Below are 19,109 nucleotides of genomic sequence, written 5' to 3'. Positions count from 1 at the left end.
CTGAAATCACGGTTTCTGTCCTCCTGGCTGGCTCTCAGGACACAGATGCCTGTCATCCTGGCCACCTCCAGGGATGACAGGACTGGGAGGGGCTGGCTTGGGGCAGGCTGGAAGCACTTGGGAATTTTCCAAGCCTTGGTGCTAACATCTCTGAAAAAAGTTTGATTTGGTTGTTTCTTCTTGAGCCTTGTTTTCAACCACTCTGAATCATAAAGGTAAAATGTAGCTTTTTACCCTTTCCCAGAATTTTAGCCAAAAGAAGCTCATAGCTCCCACTTTGCAGCTCAAATTTGATTCAAATCTCTTGTAATCCACACTACAAGATCAGGGCCACTAGTAACCAACCAGCCTGGATGGATATGGCCTTAGGTTATGTCCTTAGGACCAATCCACATCTCAGAATACAGTCCTTAGAGGGTGGCAGCCTCTCTCTCCTTACCCACTCCCATCCACTTAGCAACCCTGCAAACAGTGGCAGGATGTCTGCATTGGGAATACCAATCAGACAATTCTAGAAAGGAACATAGTGCGGGCTATGGTCTGAATATATGTGTCCAATTAAATTTCAAGTTGGTATTCTTAGAAGGTAGGACTTTGGGGAGGTGATCAGGTTATGAGGTGAAGCCTTTGTGAATGGGATCAGTGACCTTCTAAAAGCAGTTCCAGGAGGCTGTTCACGTCTTTTGTCTTTTCACCATGTGAAGACAGCAAGAGGCACCTTTTGGAAGCTGAGAGCAGCCCTCACAAAACACAAAATCTGCCAGTGCCCTAATCCTGGACTTCCCAGCCTCTATAACTGTGAGAAATAAATTTCTATTTTTAGAAATTACTGGCTGGCTCAGTGGCTCAGCCTGTAATCCCAGCACTTTGGGAGGTTGAGGCAAGTGGATTGCCTGAGCCTGTGGGTTCAAGACCAGCCTGGGCAACTTGGCAAGACCTCATCTCTACAATAAAAAAAAATTAGCTGTGCATGGTAGCTTGCACCCATAGTTTTGGCTACTTGGAAGGCTGAGGTAGAAGGATCGCAGGAGCCCAGCAGGTTGACACTGGGGTGGCCATGAGCATGCCACTGCACTCCAGCCTGGGCAGGAGAGTGAGATTCCAACTCAAAAGAAAAGAAAAGAAAAGAAACACACTAGCATGTTATAGTCTAGTGTCAGATATTTTGTTATAGCGGCAGGAACAGACAAAGACAGTGGGAAATATGTCTAGTCCAGTCCCAGGGAGTCAAATCTAAACAACGGAGAGTGAAATAGTATAGTCTTCCGGAAGGCAGGCCATCATCTTCAAACCCCCAAAGACCGGCTCTATCTGCGTTCCTTGCTGACTATAGAAGTATCCAGTGAATTTAAGAGAGAAGATGGAAATTGTTTTTCTCAATACTCTTGTGAGAAATGGTACAAGCTTTCAGGGGCCCTTTGAAAACGTCAATCAAAGTCTTTCACATACTGGGAAAACTAATTTATGGTGGAAAGAATAATCAAAACCACAGTTGCCTCTAAACAGACGGGTGGAGATTGAATTAGAATGGAGCATGAGGGAAATTTCTGGGGTTATAGTAAAACTCTGTACCTCGATTTGTGTGTTGCATTTTATGTAAGTTTTACCACAAAGAAAAAAAAACTGTAAACAAATATTAAACTCTAGAACACTGTGGTCCAATAGAATATTCTGCAGTGATAAGTCACCACTAGCCACTGTGGCCAATCTGGCAATGGAATTTGGTATTATTGAGATAAGAATTCGGCAGAACTAGTTTCCTAGGATAAACAAGGCTAACTTTTTCTTTTTTCTTTTTTTTTTTTTTTGAGTTGGAGTCTCACCCTGTCGCCCAGACTGGAGTGCAGTGGCCGCTCCCGGCTACCGCTGCCTCGACATGCTGGTCTCCGGCGATCCTTCCGCCTCAGCCTTCCGAGTAGCCGGAATTACAGGCATGCGCTACCACGCCCGGCTGATTTTTTTAATTTATTGTAGAGATGAGGTCTCGCTGCCCAGGCGGGTCTCAAACCTGCGGGCTCAGGCAATCCACTCACCTCAGCATCCCAAAGGTGCGGGATTACAGGCTGAGCCACCGAGCCCGGCTAAGGCTAACTTTTCAAACCTGGTAGCTAAGACAATTTTTTTCTAGACAGTTGGATGGCCTGGTTTTCTGAGCTCCCACAGGGAAGAACAGGTTGAGGTTGAGAATCGATTAAAGCCAGCTAGAACCAAGATGGCAACTAATTTGGCCCTCATTATATGCTCATTATAGCACACTAGCATGCTACTAACACGCCCTCCAGCACCATGACACTTTTGACTCTGCCCATTTCTAAGAACCCCAGTTCTTAGAAAGCCCCACCTTTTTTCAGAAAATCCATGAATACTCACTCCTTGCTTAGCATACAATCAAGACATAACTATAAAAATAACCCCCCATAATATATGGTTGTTGTTCTTTCTATAGAGCAGCCTGCTCTCTGTCATTTCGATAATCTTGCTTTCATTTTCCAACTAAAACCCTAGATAGCAATGTACAAGGACTGCTTTGCCTACATGGTAGCCTTCTTTCTGGACTGCTTTTCTTTTAATCAACTTACTTTTGCTTTACTTTGTTGTTTCACTCTTGAATTCTTTCCTGTGCAAAGCCAGAAAAGCCTCTTGGGCTGGACTTCAGTTTTGAGGCCCCCGGTCTATGTCAATATTACAGATTATCCCAGATTATCCCAACCCTATGGATTGTGCAGGACTCTAGTGTATCTCAGTAAATCCAAAGGAGGACTCTTGAGTACCCAGTGGTTAAGGAACTTACCTCAGGTCACACAGAGCAACAAGATGGCCAAGAGTAGAAATCTCCAAATTTCTCGATTCTAAAGTGTGAGCTTGCTCCCCTCGCATCCTAGAGACAAAAAAAGAGGCCCTAGAACTTGGGTAAGTAGAACATACTAAAGGATGAAAAAGCCCAAGCATCTCAGCAGATGTCAGAAATACTCCCAGCACAGAGACAGCACACTTCCCTTTCTGGAAGGGGATAACTTTGGTCTAACAATGACTTAAGTCCTTTTTCACACTTTACACTTTATAAAGCACTTTCACACACACATACACACACACACACATACACACACACATACTCGCACAAATACACACACAGTCTCTCACTTCATCGTCACAATCTGGAAGATATCCTCTTTTCCTTTCCCTTTCCCTTCTTCTTCCTCTGTCCCTCCCTCCTTCCTTCCCTTCCTCTCTTCCTTCCTTCCTTCCTCCTTCCTTCCTTCCTTCCCTTTCTTTCTTCCTTCTTTCTTTGCTTCCTCTCCTCCTTCCTTCCTTCCTCCCTCCTTCCCTCCCTCCCTTTTCCCTCTCCTTTCTATCCAAAGGTGGGCAGCAAGTAAGGAATAAGGGTAAAAATTTAGACTCTGGAGTCAGACTTTCAGGGCTTGAATTTTTATTTACCAGGCATATGACTTTATAATATGGTGCATTTTACCCCCCTGTACCTCAGTCTAACAACTTGTAAATTGGAACAATAACACCTTTGAGAGGCTGAGGCAGGAGGATCACTTCAGGCCAGGAGTTGAGACCAGCCTGGGCAACATAGCAAGAATCCATCTTTATAAAAAATTGTTTGATTAGCTTTGTGTGGTGGTGCACACCTGTAATCTCAACTATTTTGCAGGCTAAGGTAGGAGAATTCCTTGAGCTCAGGAAGTTGAGGCTATAGTGAACCATGATCACCTCACCACACTCAGCCCAGGCAACAGTGAGACTCTATCTCAATAATAATGAGACTTGCATTGTGGGATGTCAAGAGAACAAAAAACGTCTGTTGGACACAGTGCCTCATGCCTGTAATCCTAACACTTTGGGAGGATGAAGTGGAAGGATCACTTGAGCCCAGCAGTTCAAGATCAGCCTGGGCAACATAGTGAGATCTCATCTCTACCAAAAAAAAAAAAAAAAAGGAGAAGGAAATTAACCGGGTATAGTGATGCATGCCTGTAGTTCCAGTTACTTGGGAGACTGAGGCAGAGGGATCACTTGATCCCAGGAGGTCAAGGTTTCAGTGAGCTGTGTTTGTGCCACTGCACTCCAGCCTGGGTAACAGAGTGAGACTCCAAGTCAAAAAAAAGAGTTGATATTGAAAAAAGAATCAAGCCTTCAATATTATTATTATTATCACTATTATTTACTTATCTGTGAGCACTGTAAATGACAAAGCAAGAACTAGAGTTGAGGCCAGTGGCCAGTTAAGAAGCCCAGAGGAGGGCAGAGTCCTGATGAGCTGAGCTGAGCTAGAGTGGTCCAGACTCCACATTGATGGGGAGGAGAGAAAGGTCAACACACTCTTCCTCGACCAGCACAAACACCTCCCCTCCATTCTGCACTCGACTATGAGGTGTTTGTCCTCAAAGAGGGATTGCCTTTTGCTCATGAATCTCTCACATATAAAAGGTCTCCTTCCTGAGCTAAGTGGGAGATGAATCACTGGGGCCATCACCACCATCTTTCACCATCCATCTCCCACTGCCTAGCAAGCCCCACATTGGCCTCTTCTCTTTAGAGGCTGCAGCCAAGAGACTAGCTGTACAGATTCAAATTAATGTGAAGAAAAAGAATTTCTGAGCCCTTCTGTCTTCCCACCAGCCAGTTAGGTTGACAGATGGAAAAAACAAAATTCTGTGTGCAGGTGTGCAGTGTGCATGTGTGTGTCCAGGTATGCGTCTGTGGGCAGGAATGGGGAGTCTTTACATTTCCACATCATTACACTTATGAGCTGATTTGACCTCTATACAACTCTAAAATGGCAGGCACCTTTTTCTTCCCATTTTTTGAGATGAAGAATTGAGCCAGAGAGGGGCTTAATAACCCACCCAGGGTTAGCTGTATTAAAGCTCACTGAGTTGTCAGCATCCCATCAATTATTACATGACCAAAAAGTTTCTTGGAAAGCACCACCTTTAATCAGGATGGGCATGACTGGAGTCACAGTCAGGTGTCTGTCCAGAGTCCCACTGGCTTTATTTTCCTTGGCCCCTTCCCCAGGCATTGCTACTATGCCATCCTTTCTAGAATACCTTCCTCTAGTTGATGAATGGTGCATTCAATGCTGGTGAGCAGACCATGATGAAGAACCTCATTGTGCTGAGTATGGAGTCTGGAGCAGGATGGGAGTGGGATGGGTGGGGGTGGGTACAGAGACACACAGGATGCAGAGGTTGGCTTCAGGAAGTAAGAGACATCCGGAAGTCAGACACCAGGGTCCAAACTGAGCCAGCACTCAAGTCCACAGTTGAAAAACACAATTTGTTCCTATTTTGGCTGCCGAAGGCAATGCTTTGGAAGTTTAAGTAGATGTTGTGTCTTCCTTATGGTAACAGCTAGCATGACGGAGCTCTTCTCGTTTGCCAGGCCCTGTGCTAAGTGCCTTATACAGCACAGATGCCATGAAGCCTCACCTTCACTGATTGATACACTGTGAAATAGGTACCACTCTCATCACCATCTTGCACATGAGGAAACTGAGACATGCCAGGAGGCCACCCAGCTCAAAAATGGTGTAGATAGGATTTGAACTTGGGCAGAGCCTCATGTTGAAATGTCAGTGTAAGTCTCACACTATAAAAGACCCTTTCCTGAGTCTGTAAATCTAACACATACGTGGAACTCCAAAGGCATTTTTCGAGGCACTGCACAACAAGTGGAACATCTCATTTTGAACCCATATGATTTGTTTTAACCACAAAGGCATATATAAAGCTCTTCTTCATTTAGTTTATTAATCCTCTGCCCACCAGACTGAAGACTTTAACCATATATTTTTGTTGTTCATGGCAGTGACATAATCAATAAACTGAATTCTTTTTGTTTGTGGTTTTTTAAAAAAATATATTTTATTTTAAAGATTTGGGGTACAGTCGGGATTAGGTACATAAGTGGTTTATACACAGGTGAAGTTTGGGCCTTCCATTGGTCCTCACTTCACTTGATTTAGGATCAGGTACTCCTGGTGATGTTATGTGCCCCCCCACACACACACACAAACACACATGGCTGTGTCCCAGTGCTACCAATCCCTTTCTTGTAGTTAAACCACATTCTTGTTTATTTGAGCCTACAGAAACCTCAGGCTGACCTCTAAGTTCTGACCTTCATCGTTCCATTTTGCGGCCAGTTCAGAGGTCCCCTAGGCTGGATATCACACCATGCCCAGGACAGATCACCTAGGGTAAAGGCCACAGGGGCTTGAAAATAGGGTTCTGTCCTTTAGCATCTGTGTGTCCTGGGGTAGCTGTTTCACCGCCCTGCAGCCGTCTCTTTGTCAAATAAACTCTAGAATCCCAGCCTGCCCAGCACAGCAGAGGTAACAATAAGCAGTGCTATCATTGATTGATCACCTGCGATGTGTCAGATACCTGCCCTGCCTTAGCTAATTTGATTCGTACAACAACTCTGTGAGGTAGGTACTAATTACAATCTGTATTATACAGGTGAGGATGCAGCAACTCCAAGAAACGATAATTTTCCAGGGTGAGACAGCTGGTAAATGATGTGTGCATGTTCATTCTATATAATCATTGTCCTTGAACCACCGACATGCCTGTGAGTGCCCTAAAACAGAAGGGCTCTGCAGAAGGTGCAAGCTCGACAGAGAAATGTGAGTCCCAGCTACTGAGCTCCAAGCACCTGACCTCACTGAGCAGCCTGGGCTCCCGCCCAATCCTGTTCTCTTAGTCTTAGGCTGACTGCCTAAGAAGCATGGAAGAAATAAAAGCCAGTGTTCAACAGATCAGTAGAGTGACTCCAGTCTATAGTTATCTATTGTACATTCCAAAATAGCTAGAAAAGAATAATTTTAATGTTTCCAGCATAATGAGACAAATATTTAAGGTGATGGATATCCCAAGGACACTGATTTGATCTTTACAAATTATATGAATGTACTAAATTATTACATGTATGCCTCCCAAAATAAATAAAATAAAATTTTAAAATGAATAAACAAATATTTAAGAAATAATACCGTGGCCTGTGTGGCTGTCTTGAGGGTCCTGAGAGAGTGATGAGAGATTAAGAAAGACACAGACACAAAGACATAAAGAAAAGCTGGGACCAAATGGGACACTTTCCTCTGATGAAGGAGAAGTGACCCCAAACTAGCTCAGCACGTTTATTTTATAATCAAGCACAAAGGAAGTTGGAAGGGATTCAAGGTCTGTGAGGGAGTCATAATGGAATTTTGTTGTTACCTAACAAGCTGTTTGGGGGTTATGTTGTTGTAGCTAAGGCTTTATCTGCACTATGTGTACCCGGATGTGTGGGCATCTGAGACACTGTTTTGTGTAGTAGGCTGTATCCCGTACAGCCTGCCTTTGGCTACAGAGCTTTCAAGTGAGACCTTGCCTACAAGCTTGGGGCCATTAAGCAATACCTTGTCTTCACTTGGGGCCCTTACTCAAAGTCTGTTAGTGACAGTGTTCTTCTGTTCCCCACATCACATTCGCTCCCAACAAAATAACTATAGACTAAACCATCTTCTCTGGCTTTAAAAAGCTCACTTCTGCCTGATGGTGACTGTCTCTGGAAACACCTCCTCCCCCATTTGTCAGCCAGCTGTGTGCAGCCCTCAACCAAGGGCAGGTGACTGACGCATGTTTTTTCTGGAACCCAAACATCCGGGAATGTTCTGCTCCTGTGGAAGTGGAATCCTGTGGCTGATGATGCATGGTAGGCCTGGATCTGACACAGCTCCTACAGGCACCAAGGCAGAATGTTTCTGTATTTCTCAGCCGGCTCTGGCAGATCTGTGCAGCCTCTGGAAATGCAGCAAGTCCTGAGACACATCTGGCGGGTCCTTGTTGAGTTTCCATGGACAGGAACTCACTGGGGAGCTGCCCCTTCTGGGATTGTCAGGGGGCCCCTTCTCCACAGCTCTGAGCACCTTCTAATCCTCATTTAACCACCCTTGCCCCAAATGTACTTACAAGTGCACTCACATAGTACAAGGTCTCATGTGTACCAACTCATTAATCCTTATAATAGCTTCTACCCACTATTCTAGGTTTACTTTTTTAAAGTCCTGATTTATATGATAGTATATTATCACATCATATTCGAATCGGTTATACAATTGCATGGTGAAAGATACAAAAGGGATAAAAGGATATCAACTAGCCCAAATCAAGGAGGGGCTGTCCTAGAGTGACTTAAATGGAAATCAAATGGGCCCCTGTTTTCTTCCTTCAGCCAAGTCAGCTTTGCACTGATTACCTGTCATCAGTTAGACCAGGTCAGAGCCCTTGGAGCAGGACAGTGGAGCCTGGGCTAAGCTGTTTCCTAAACTTAAGTCTTCTGAGGGCCTCTGTCTTATTTTTTGCCCTGTCCACATAGCATCTCTAATTTTAATTCTTTACTTAAGAATTCTCTTTAAACTGTCTTACTTTCAATTAAGTAATTTTCAAAGGAAACTTAGTATCTTCATCCTAAACGAGGCAATATGAAGTCGTTGCTAAGAATATAACTAAGCTGAATGTAAGCTCAGCCCTTTTCCAACTGTGACTCTATGCTGTTTGCTAAAATTCTCTGAATCTCAGTTTTCACGTGCATAAAATGGGGGTACAAGCACCTCTCTCATAAGAAAGTATTCACAACACTGCTTAAAACTTGGTATTAGCTACTACTTATGGCATATCCCTTGCTGTCAGTAGGAAATAACTGAAAAAATACAAACTAGACAATGTATTCAAGTTTAACTGAAGACTGCCTGCTTAAAGACCAGTTCTCACTTTATTAAAAATAGGGATGGGGGTAACCCCTTCGGGTCCTCTCCCCCTGTGGGAGTTTCTCTGTTCTCTTAATAAATCCTGCTTTTTCACTTTCCGGCTGTCCGTGTCCCTCATTCTTCCTGGGCATGAGATAAGAACCTCAACCCTGAAGAGCTGTGACCTAAAGAGCTGCAGAAGATCACCAGAGCTGAAGAGCTGTGCACCCCAGAGGCTGGCTTGCCAGCCGATGGAGCCGGCTGAACCATGAGAGCTGCCAGAAGAAGACGAGACTCCAAAGCCGAGACACCTAGGGGGCTAGCTTTTCCAGTTCACCGAACCAACAACACTCTCAGGGCTTGGCTTGCCAGCCCGTTAGAGCCAACACTCTGGGGGCTAGGCTTGCCAACCCACCGAATCGCAACACTCTCAGGACTTGGCTTGCCAGCCCATTAGAGTTGAAACTTCCAGGGCTAGGCTTACCAGTCCCTCAACAACCTTCTCTGGGGCTTGGCTGACTGACCCATTGAACTGACACTCTCAAAGCCCAGGCTAACCTGAAAAATCTGCATCAGTTTTGGTGCCCGAACGTGGGGCTCGACGGAAGGTGTATACGGAATGAATAGACTTGTGGATCCATCACACAAAAGTGAAAGCCCAAAGTCTAGAAGACGTTGCCTCAGCTGACCTGGCAGAGCATACAGAATCAAACTAAAGTTCATAAAAGATAAGTGCCACTAATTAACTGCCTATGAATTTCCTCCTTATAGTTTACCTATACGTGCTGCCTTTGTTTTCACCTTGATGTGTACCGTTAGATGTCTCTGTCTAGGACCCCTTAATCTTGAGCGTCCATGGAATTGTTTTCTTCCCTAGAAGTCTCCTTCACAGGAACAAGCAAAATGCCTACTCTGTCTTGCTTTCTGTTTTTAGTTCATGAGTCCTAGCTTCTTATAAGCACCCTCTCTCATCTTCCATTAGTACACGGCTCAACAGGATAATTATTCAAACATTGGATATGCTCACATTGGGATGTGGAGGAGCATGTGTATTATTAAATGAAACTGGTTGTTTCTATATTAACACTCCCTCCCAAGTAAAAAAGACTTTACAAGTTATAAATAATAATAAAATCATTGACTCTTTACAAGAACAGGCAGTTTCAGGACCCATCAGTTACAATCTTTTTTTATCCTCTAGGGATTTTCAATCTATGAACATGGGTTCTTCCCTTAATAGTTCCTTTTGTTGTATTGCTTGTGTTTGGTCCATGTATAGTTAACCTCCTTGTAAAGTTTGTTTCTTCTCACCTAGAGACCATCAAACTCCAAATGGTGATGCAGATAGAACCTTGTATGCAAGCTTCCTGCCGGAGAATCCCTAGCTGCCGTTCCCACACAACGCCCAGGATTAGCAGGAAGTAGCCAGACCAGTCATCATCCTTACTGCCTAACAGCAGTTAGGGTTACTACTCCAGAGGGGGGAATGAGACAGGAGATAGCTAGAAAAAGTCTAGGCAGATAGACAGGAGGGTCCTATGGTAACAATGTAGCAAACTTCCAGGCCTCTCAGACTCAGTGTTGGTAAACAAGCTCCCATGATAACCTCTCAAGCTAGAGTTTAAGTACTTACTGCAGGAATCGAAAAGCAACCAGTCAGCTCACCATTAGGCCCTTACCTCCTGCCAATTGGTCCTTAATACTGACCAATCAAAACAGCTACAACTCACAGCTAGTGCTAGCCAATTGGCTTGGAATTAGGGCTATATAAGCACCAGGTTTTTGGCCCTAGACAGGCAACCCCTTCCATTCCCCTCCCACTGTGGGAACTTCTCTGTCCTCTCAATAAATCCTGCTTTCTCACTTGAAAAAAATAGGGATAAACAAAGGTTAGAGATGTATTGAAAACCTATACACACCAAACAAGACTTTCTTCTTAACAGTCAACAGTGTTGAGAATTGAAAGGGCAACAAGTGTCTCACCTTATGATACACTCATCTTCATTGTCCTTCCTGTTTTCCATCTAGAATCACCTTTCATGCCATCTGTGTCCCTCAGTTCATACTTTGGGAAATGCTGGGTCAAGCAGTAATTCCATGGGAGACTGACGAAGAAACATCTCTCCGAGAGAGTGGGTTGTTGATTCTACAAAAGGATTTTTCAAACTAATGGCCCCGGCTCCTTCCCCACCTCCGCCCCTTTCTGCTGTGTGTCTTTCCCCAGGTGAGAATTAGTGTCTAATGAGAGTGGTTACTTGTGGGAGAGTGTTCTTACATAAACAGTCTAGAAGCAGAAAAGAGGCTGAGACCAGTATGTGAAGAGAAATCTTTGCCCATTGGGGTTGAGATGGCATCTTAAGGGTTTCTCACACACTCTGCAACATTTCAGATTTCACATTCACTTTCACGTTAAGTTCATGACCAACCCAGTAAAAAATTCAGGCAAATGATGATGAAACCAGGACCCAAGATGTCACACCTCCCAAGGCTTAAGCAAGCATCCAGGTTTTACTACCTCAGGCTCTTTGTACCATACTAGGAGTTTTCTCCTGAACACCTCATCAGTAATAAAAGTCATAAGAGTATACCACGAAACATCTTGATATTGGCTTTTATGTAATAAGTATTTGAATGAATGTATATTCAAGCAGTTGGTGATGGTCATCACTAATAATAAATAGCTTATCATCGCATCCTTGTTACACGTCAAGTAATAATTACTAAGAAGCACATTCTCTTGTTAAACCTACACAGCAGTGCTATAAAATGGAGATTGTTAGTTTGTGATTTAGGAATCATGTTCAGTTGATAGTATACAAAGTGGTTTAAAACAATGGTTTTATTAGGGTATGTGTATCCTTGGATATATGAAAAATTTCCAAAGATTTTCAGGCAAAATAGATCCAAGGGAACCTGTTTCCAGAACTTAATTTCCATATTTACTCTTTCTTAATAGCTAGTTTTATTTTTCCACTTCCCCATTCACAATTCTCCTTCTCTTATTTTACAAAAAAAAAAAAAAAAGAGTCTCTTTCACTGTCTTGAATCATAGTTTGGTGCATTGCTCCTTGGTGTCAGACAAAAGAACCATGCAAAATCTTTAGTCAAGGTACCATAAACCAATGCTCTCATTACCACCCAATGGCTTATTGTTTTTCCCTATCTTAAACATATTTCAGTGAAGGGTGAAACACGCCATTAGAAATGGGGTAGGCTGGGTTTGGTGGCTCAACCTGTAATCCCAGCACTTTGAGAGGCTGAGGCGAGGGGATTGCCTGGGCCCGTGGGTTTGAGACCAGCCCGGGCACCTTGATGAGACCTCATCTCTACAATAAATAATTAAAAAAAAAAATTAGCCAAGCATGGTAGCATGCCTGTAGTTCTGGCTACTTGGAAGGCTGAGGTAGAAGGATCACCGGAGGCCAGTGGGTCAACACTGGGATGGCCGTGAGCATGCCACTGCACTCCCGCCTGGGAAATGGAGTGAGACTCAAAATAAAATAATAAAATAAAATAAAATGGCAATTTTTTAAAGATGTGGGGTATAATTCAGGATACAAGTGGTCATCATACAAGTAAAGTCTGGGCCTCCCTTTAGTCCCCACTTTACCTGATTTGAGATCAGATATCCTTATTGATGTCATATGCTTTCCCCACCAGCAGTTTCTGGCTACTACCAATCAGAAATGGGGTATCTTGGACTATACTAGGATATTTTAAATTCAGATATATTATATAATGATATCATAGAAGTGATAAAAACTACTCTAAGCATTGTCAAAGAATATATCACTTCTGAAAGAATGTTCTATGAGTAAAAAAACAAATTAAAAAGTGTTCTGCAAAAAATATTGAAAGCAGCAGCATCTTATTTCATTGATGACAAATTCATGGAAGCTTATCTTTCTTTCTTAGAATTAAGATTCAGAAGTGAGGTTTTAATTTACTTGAAGTAATAAGAACAATAAATGATAATATATGTATATACATATGAAGAAATTTGTAGAGTTATACACTTAGGATTTCTGGATTTTATGTATATAAATTACACCTCAAAATTAGAATATAAATTAAATTTTGGTGCTAATGATAGATTGAGTATTTTTAACCAACCCTTCAATTAAAGATGGCCTAATTAAAATTAAAAATGGGGACATAGTATTTTTAAATTGTTTTTGAGCCACAGAAGAGCTAGCAAAACAGTAAAAATTAAATTAAATTGAAAAATAAACATAGAAATGGCCAAGATTTAAAACAAGACAGAACTCTAGAGAGATAAATCTGGTGCAATAGAGATTGGTCTGACTTTCTCCTGGAGATATTTGATGATTCTGAAAGAGAGAACTGAGAGGCTGAGACACTAAGAGACTGAAGAGTGTTTTTGATTACCTCAAAGAGCTAGAGAATATTTAAATACTAAAACCCACCAAAGCAGTGACACCTAGGATGAGAAAGAAAGAAACTGGTTCCCAAAGCAACATGAAACCAGCTTCAAGTAATTTCAGTTCTTGCAACTGGAATAAGGTGATATAGAATACTAGTACTCCCAAACATCTGGCAGAAGCAAAAACAAATTACCTCTAGAAAAAGAAAACATATTTCTAAACACTAAATTATCTATACACAATAACTTTTCAAGTACAACTCAAGCACACAATAAAACATAGCCAGGCACTTAGGACAAAACAAGACTACATGAAAGAAAAGAGTCAGAAACAATATATACTAGAAACAAATCCACAGACGTTTTAGATACTGGCATCATTATAGACTTCACAACAATTATACTATTAAAAGAGAATTGTAGTTGGTCATGATGGCTCATGCCTGTAATCCCAGCGCTTTGGGAGGCTGAAGTTGGAGGATTGCTTGAGCCCAGGAGTTTGAGACCAACCTGGGCAGCATAGAAAAATCTCGTTTTTCAAAAAAAAAATTTTTTTTAATTATCCAGGGGGCAAATGGGCTTGGGTGGCTCCTTGGCGGGTGGCGGTGGTGGCCGTAGCAGTTCCTCCTGGCCCTATTAACGTTATTAATGTCGAGGCCAGGCCCCGGAGCCTGGCGCCCTAGAGCCCCGTCTCGCTGGGGCAGGGGCGGGAGGGGACGGGGCGACGACCAGCCACGTTGGAGGTGACCTGGAGTCTGCTACAGCGCTGGGGCACCAGTTTTAGGAGAGGCGCCGACTTCGATTCTTGGGGCCAGCTGGTGGAGGCGATAGATGAGTATCAGATATTAGCAAGACATCTACAAAAAGAGGCCCAAGCTCAACACAGTAATTCTGAATTCACAGAAGAACAAAAGAAAACCATAGGCAAAATTGCAACATGCTTGGAATTGCGAAGTGCAGCTTTACGGTCCACACAGCCCCAAGAAGAATTTAAACTGGAGGACCTGAAGAAGCTAGAACCAATCCTAAAGAATATTCTTACATATAATAAAGAAATCCCCTTTGATGTTCAGCCTGTCCCATTAAGAAGGATTTTAGCACCTGGTGAAAAAGAGAATTTAGAATTTGAAGAAGATGAAGAAGGGGGTGGTGCTGGAGCAGGGTCTCCTGTTTCTTTTCCTGCTAGAGTACCTGGCACTTTATTACCAAGATTGCCATCAGAACCAGGAATGACGTTACTCACTATCAGAATTGAGAAAATAGGTTTGAATGATGCTGGACAGTGCATCGATCCCTATATTACAGTTAGTGTAAAGGATCTGAATGGCATAGATTTAACTCCTGTGCAAGATACTTCTGTGGCTTCAAGAAAAGAAGATACATATGTTCATTTTAATGTGGATATTGAACTCCAGAAGCATGTTGAAAAATTAACCAAAGGTGCAGCTATCTTCTTTGAATTCAAACACTACAAGACTAAAAAAAGATTTACCAGCACCAGTGTTTTGCTTTCATGGAAATGGATGGAATTAAACATGGGTCAATTGTAATAGAACTATACAAGAAACCCACTGACTTTAAAAGAAAGAAATTACAATTATTGACCAAGAAACCACTTTATCTTCATCTACATCAAACATTGCACAAGGAATGATCCTGACATGATTAACCTGGAACATCTGTGAATTTTACCACTTGGTAGAAACCATCATAGCTCTGTGTAGCATATTCACCCTTCAACAGACAGGAAGCAAGCTGTACCCATACCAGTAGGCCAGAGCGAGTCCACTGCAAAGCTGTACCACAGAATTCAAAGTCCAGCACATCACTGATGTATAAGACCCCTTGGATACAGGTTTATTGTAGATTTCAAAATATGTTTTTACTTTTCTATTAATTGTGCAATTAATAGTCTGTTTTGTAATTTACCACTACTCCTACCCTGCTTCCTGGAACAATACTGTTGTGGGTAGGATGTGCTCATCTTCAAACTTAATACAGTAATAAGAATGTGCTAGAGTTTACACATTTGTTCACTTTTGCTCTAATATGCTCTTTTGATTTGAGTTAACTTCAAGTTTTGGGTTGATGTGGGTAGGATAGTATCCAACTGTTTGAGAGGAATTGAACCAATTATGTTGGGCCTCTGAAGGTCTATCTGGATATTTATAGGTTACTCCTCAGAAGTGGCTTCAGTTCACCCTGATCTGATAGTTTTCCTGCTTAGAAAGTGTGCCTTGGCCAGATCGGTATCCCATATGGGAATGTTCCTCAGGTTGTAGCTCTAATTTTTTTCCAGATAACCCGATTGTTCTTCTGAAAATGAGCTTATTTTTAGTCATGTTGATTAGCTATTCTTCTACATCACATTGTTACTCTTTCTGATAATGATTCTTGGGTTAACACTGGAGCCATCTCAAAATAATTAAAAAATTTTAGATGGGTTTACAGTATCTTTTAAATCATGTCATCTAAAAATAATTGAGTCAGATGCTAACGACATACTGCAGGCATAACTGCTGTTTTTCTGACAACTGATTATGAAACCTTAAAACCTGCATACCTCTTCTTATAGTGATAAGTATGCAAAATTTGGAAAGATATTCTATTTTTTTATATAGGTAGATAGGATTGCCACTTATTTCTTATTTAGATATATTGACATTCATCCATATAAAATATGCAGGTCATTAGCTTATGATAATTTGAATATTGACATTACTTTTGACTTAATGAGGCATAAATAAAACTTTCATAATATATATGAGGTGGATATTTGATACACAGAACATTGATTTGTGGTGGGCTTTCTGTGGTTGAGATGTAGAACCCACATATTTTAATATTCACTATTTTAAATGAGCAATGCATGAAGGGAATGCAGTGTCAGTATCTGGTGTATTTTTAAACTAGTGTAATAACCCTAGTCATACTATTCAATATGTTTGCTTTTTAAATAAGTAACCGCAATTAAGTTGTTTTAGCCCTTGCACTTCAAGAGATCTAGTCTTTACTTTCAGTTGTCTATTAGGTCAATTCTGTTTACTAGTTGGATACTAATAAAAACTATATGAGCCTGAAAAAATTCTCAACAAAATTTCGTCTTGTCTCATCTTTATTGGATTAATTTAAAATTTTAAAATGATTCAGTCCACAACAGCTCTAGGGGATGAAGGATTTGCCTTAATAAATTACTTTGTTGTTCACTCAACTCTTAAGACTATGAGTTGTCAAACCCTCAGACTGTAAGCTCCTCAAGGGGCAAGAACTGCATTTTCTTTGTGTCATGTAAATTTTCTAAGGTGCTTGGCAGTACTCTGTACCCTGTGGAGTTTGATGTTGCTGATGAGACCTAAAAAAAAAAATCCCTTCAAAAACATCTATTAAAATGTAGCAAAACTGAAAAAAAAAAATTATCCAGGTATGGAAGTGCATGCTTGTAGTCCCAGTTACTTGTAGGTTGAGGTGGAAGGATCACCTGAGCCCAAGAGGTTGAGGCTGTAGTGAGCTGTGGTCATGTCACTGCACTGCCCCCCAGCCTGGGTAAGAGAGTGAGACCCCCAACTCAGAGAGAGAGAGAGACTGAGTTTTGAGACTTGTACCACATTGACAAAATACAATGTGTAAACTTTGTTTGGAGCCCAGTTTTCAAAAAAAAATATTGGGAGAGACTACCACCCTAAACTCTGCCTCATCACTGCAGCAGGAGTGACTGCCAGCTCCCAGTCTTGCCTCACCACTTCAGTGACTGGCCGGGCACTAGCAGCAGGGTCTGCAGAGGGAGACCAGAGGCAGAGTCCCACCAAAGAGGAAAAGAGAGACACCCCACCACCATTTTGAAGGCAGGGCAGGAAAGTACTCCAACTTGCTCACCACGGAGCAAACAGATCTCAGCGACCGGCAGATCAACTACTCAGGGGTTGATCATGACCCACAGAGAACATCCTGAAAGCACAAACTTTGGAGAGAGCCGATGAGTGCTGAGTCCCAGGCACTCCACCCCCTACCCTGATCCAGTCGCAGGACAAAGGGTGTGGCCAAAAAAGGACAAGGAAGAACTCCAAAGAGATCAGTGGTGAGTCCAGAGCTGACCCCAGCCCCTTCCTCCCCAGCAATCCTCTGAACATCAGATCCACACAGCTGGGCCATGACTGAGAGGGACAAACACAGGCAGAGCCTGGATGCCAGTCGCAGTAGGAGAGCTCCCTTCCAGGATAGACTTGGCTGGGGCACCTCCCACAAGTACATGCCTGGGAAGAACCAATCCTGCACCTTCCCACTGGAGGAGATCTCCCTGACCATATGACAGTAGGAGGAGAGGACTGCAGTCCCACCCATCTCCACTGTCTCTCCTCCTTCCCTGTTCCAGACACCAGCGAGAGTGAAAGAAGTGGAAGCTCTGCAGAGGAGACCAAATTAGAGGAACAATGACAGAGCCTGCCACAAGAGGGCAGAGTTTTCTTTAATTTTTAATTTTTAAAAATTTTTTGCCTTTTTGTTAGTTCATCTGTTTTTAAAATATTTTTCCTTTGTGCATGAATGTGTATGCGAGGGTTTGCTCTGCACCCCCCCAATTTTTTCTTTTTTTCTTTTCCTTTTCTGTTTCTTTCTGCTTTTGTTTATTGTTTTGTATGTGAAAGATTGAATGTATTTGTGAATGATTGAGTGTTCATCTTTCAATTTTGTTATTGTTAGTGGTTTGTGTTTGCCCTTCTGGTTTTTTACTTTTATTTTTTATAGTTTAAGGTGTGTGTCAATATATGTGTGAAAGTTCAATCTGAATTCCTTCTCTCCCCCCACTCCGGTCTTTCTGTTTTTCTCCTCTATTCACTTTGTACTAGGCATGTGTGTACATGTGTTCAGTTTTCTTGGTTTTTATTGTTATTGTTGTTTGTTTTGTTTCACTTTGTTGTTTCCGGTTTGCTTTGGGGTGTGGGTGTATATCTCTGTATATGTGTGTGTTCAATTGTTTTTTGCACTGGTTTCTGCTTTGCATCGACATGTTGACTAGTGGTGGGGAGTGGGTCTCAGGGAACACATACCACAATCAGTAAACTTTGTAATTTGCAAGTAGCTTCTGAATCTTAGCATCCCATCCTCTACCTTATTTGACTTTCAAAAATTACAAGAGACAGCAGAGCTTCCCACCCACAGTCCTATTTCAAATTAGAACAAATCCAGAACCCAGATCAGGGAAGAATAGAAGGCAAACATCAGAAGGGAAAACTTCTCCCACTGACACAGAATAACAGAACTAAAGAGAAAAGCAAGAGATCTCTCACAAATGAGGAAAAACCAATGGAAGACCACAGGCAATTTCAAGTGCAACAAAGAGAAAACTCCTGAAAAAAATCAAACATTGGAGCCCAAACAATAAAAGTCATCAATGACTGGCCCCAGAATACCACAAGAATTAGGGAATGGATGGAAAGAGTGAATAAGACTCAAGAACGACAAGATGCAACACTGAAAGAACTTGTAACAGAGACTTTGGTGATAAAAAAATTTCATCCAGGAAATAAATAACAAGATGACAAGCATGGAAAGCAAAATTACTCTAGCTGAAAAAAAGAATCTCCGAACTTGAAGACCAGAACATGAAATTAACCTGATCTGTAAAAAACAAAAACAAAACATAGAAAGAAGACACACAAAGAAAGAACAAAGCCTACAAGAGATGTGTGATTATATCAAAAAGCCGAACCTATGCCTAATTTGTATCCCAGAAGAAGAAAGGGAAATGGAGTACAACTTGGAGCAAGTATTCCAGGTGGTAATCCAAGAAAACATTCCCCATCTCACCTGAAATGTGTCCAGTCAAGCACAAGAGATACAGAGAACCCTCACAAGACATCAAATGAGAAGACCAACACCTAGACACATAATAATTTGCCTACACAAAGTAGGCACACAAGAAAAAATCCTAAAGACAGCAAGAGAGAAAGGTCAGACTACCTACAAGAGAAAACCAATCAGAATAGCAGC

General features: G+C 42.0%; 1 pseudogene across 1 annotated transcript; it reads left to right on the top strand.

The window, feature by feature from the left end:
• The first annotated feature begins 6,576 nt into the window (after positions 1–6,576).
• On the top strand, positions 6,577–16,209 carry LOC103261380 (annotated as a pseudogene). Its single transcript, XR_002482018.1, has 3 exons — positions 6,577–6,637; positions 7,770–7,888; positions 13,829–16,209. The product of XR_002482018.1 is annotated as an axin interactor, dorsalization-associated protein pseudogene (transcript).
• Positions 16,210–19,109: the final 2,900 nt, after the last annotated feature.

The sequence above is a fragment of the Carlito syrichta genome, unplaced genomic scaffold (genome assembly GCF_000164805.1).
Source record: "Carlito syrichta isolate Samal-C Ts95f unplaced genomic scaffold, Tarsius_syrichta-2.0.1 Scaffold303673, whole genome shotgun sequence".
NCBI classification, from domain to species: domain Eukaryota; kingdom Metazoa; phylum Chordata; class Mammalia; order Primates; family Tarsiidae; genus Carlito; species Carlito syrichta.
Note: the sequence above shows the minus strand (reverse complement) of the source record. Positions and strands in the feature narration are given on the sequence as shown.